This window comes from Arachis stenosperma, chromosome 10 (genome assembly GCF_014773155.1).
Source record: "Arachis stenosperma cultivar V10309 chromosome 10, arast.V10309.gnm1.PFL2, whole genome shotgun sequence".
Taxonomy (NCBI): Eukaryota; Viridiplantae; Streptophyta; class Magnoliopsida; order Fabales; family Fabaceae; genus Arachis; species Arachis stenosperma.
Window position 1 is genome coordinate 9,837,062 of NC_080386.1, and position 2,763 is coordinate 9,839,824.

Consider the following 2,763-nt stretch of genomic DNA (forward strand, 5'->3'; position numbering starts at 1 on the left):
GATTTTTATCAATCTTGCTTTTGGAGCAGTGATCTGCTAAGGCTTGGCTGGCCTTTGGCCATGTCTAGTGTTTTGGACCGAAGCTTTCTTTGAAAGCTTGGCTGGCTGTGAAGCCATGTCTAATTCCTGGACCGGAGTCTTAGACTAACATTGCGCTGATTCCTAGAATTCTCATTAAGAATTTTGATATCTTTTTCCACTTAATTTTCGAAAAACACAAAAAAATCAAAAAAAAAAATTTCATAAAAACCAAAAATATGTTATGTTCCTTGTTGAGACACTAGTCTCATCTTAAGTTTGGTGTCAATTGCATGCATTGTAATGTATCTTAAGGATCTTCAAGTAATTCTTGATGATTTCTTACTCTGATCTTTGAACTCTTTTGGCTTGAGTGTTTGTGTGTCTCATATAGTGTCAGTAGTATACAAACTGCTAAGTTTGGTGTCTTGCATGCATTGTTATTTCATTCTTGTTGCATTTTGATTATTAAAAATCCAAAAATATTTTTAATTTGTGTCTTTTCAAGTCAATAATACAAAGAATTGAAGATTCAGAACATGCTGCAGAGGAATTATACAGAAAAAGCTGAGCATTCAAAAATGCCCAGTGAAGAAGACAGACTGGCGTTTAAACGCCAGCCAGGGTACCTGGTTGGGCGTTTAACGCCCAAAGAGGTAGCATTTTGGGCGTTAAACGCCAGAATGGAGGCCATTCTGGGCGTTTAACGCCAGGATGGCAAAGGGGGAAGATTTTGTTTTTCAAATCATTTTTTTCAAGTTTTCTAAGCTTTTCAAAATCAAATCTTTTTCAAATCATATCTTTTCAATCAAATGTTTTCAAAATCAATTCCTTTCCTTTTTTCAAAGATACTTACTAACAATTAATGATTTGATTGAACATCTCAAATATGTTGCCTTTTCTGTTGAGAAAGGTTTAATGTTTGAATCATATCTTTTCTTGTTAGGCAAGTCATTAATTTTTAAAAATCAAATCTTTTTAAAATTGTTTTCAAATCATATCTTTTCAATCATATCCTTTTAAAACCATAACTTTTCAATCAAATCTTTTTAATCACATCTTTTTCAAAATAGTTTTCAATCAAATCTTTTTTATTTCTAATTTCAAAATCTTTTTCAAAAATCACTTGATTTCTTTTCCACTTTCAATTTTCGAAAATAAAATGTTTTTGACATCTTTCTAATTAATTTTCGAAAATTCTCTTCCCTCCTTCTCACATCCTTCTATTTATGGAGTACTACTCCTTCTTAATGCACAATTCGAACTTTATCTCATCAAGTTCGAATTCTTCTACCTTCTTTCTTCTATTTTTCTTTTCCTCTGACACCTCAAGGAATCTCTATACTGTGACATAGAGGATTCCACATCTTCTTTTTCTCTTCTCTTTCATATGAGCAGGAGCAGAGACAAAGGCATTCTTGTTGAAGCGGACCCTGAACCTGAAAGAACCTTGAAGAGAAAGCTAAGAGAAGCCAAAGCACAACTCTCTTTAGAGGACCTGACCGAATTCTTCAAAGAAGAAGAACACATGGCAGCCGAAAACAACAACAATGCCAACAATGCAAGGAAGGTGCTGGGTGACTTTACTGCACCTACTCCCGACTTCTATGGGAGAAGCATCTCTATCCCTGCCATTGGAGCAAACAACTTTGAGCTTAAGCCTCAATTAGTTTCTCTAATGCAATAGAATTGCAAATTCCATGGACTTCCAATGGAAGATCCTCATCAGTTTTTAGCTGAGTTCTTGCAAATCTGTGACACAGTCAAGACTAATGGGGTTGACCCTGAGGTCTACAGACTGATGCTATTCCCTTTTGCTGTAAGAGACAGAGCTAGAATATGGTTGGATTCACAACCTAAAGATAGCCTGGACTCTTGGGAAAAGCTAGTCAATGCTTCTTGGCAAAGTTCTTTCCACCTCAAAAATGGAGTAAGCTTAGAGTGGAAGTCCAAACCTTCAGACAGAAGGATGGAGAATCCCTCTATGAAGCTTGGGAAAGATACAAACAATTAATCAGAAAATGTCCCTCAGACATGCTTTCTGAATGGAGCATCATAGGTATTTTCTATGATGGTCTCTCTGAACTATCCAAGATGTCTTTGGATAGCTCTGCTGGAGGATCTCTTCTGAAGAAGACGCCTACAGAGGCTCAGGAACTAATTGAGATGGTTGCAAATAACCAATTCATGTACACTTCTGAAAGGAATCCTGTGAACAATGGGACAAGTCAGAAGAAAGGAGTTCTTGAGATTGATACTCTGAATGCCATACTGGCTCAGAATAAGATATTGACTCAACAAGTCAATTTGATTTCTCAAAGTCTGTCTGGAATGCAAAATGCACCTGGCAGTACTAAGGATGCTTCATCTGAGGAAGAAGCTTATAATCCTGAGAACCCTTCAATGGAAGAGGTGAATTACCTAGGAGAGCCCTATGGAAACACCTATAATTCTTCATGGAGAAATCATCCAAATTTTTCATGGAAGAATCAAGAGAGACCTCAACAAGGTTTCAATAACAATAATGGTGGAAGAAACAGGTTTAGCAATGGCAAGCCTTTTCCATCATCTTCTCAGCAACAGACAGAGAGTTCTAAGCAGAATACCTCTGACTTAGCAACAATGGTCTCTGATCTAATCAAACCCACTCAAAGTTTCATGAATGAAACAAGGTCCTCCATCAGAAATTTGGAAGGACAAGTGGGTCAGCTGAGCAAGAAAATTACTGAACTCCCTAGTACTCTC

The 2,763-nt window shown here is 36.8% G+C and overlaps 1 non-coding gene across 1 annotated transcript; it reads right to left on the bottom strand.

Moving 5' to 3' along the window:
• Nucleotides 1-1,950: 1,950 nt before the first annotated feature.
• On the bottom strand, nucleotides 1,951-2,058 carry LOC130958446 (small nucleolar RNA R71). The gene has a single exon (XR_009077566.1). It is a non-coding gene; the product is annotated as a small nucleolar RNA R71 (small nucleolar RNA).
• Nucleotides 2,059-2,763: the final 705 nt, after the last annotated feature.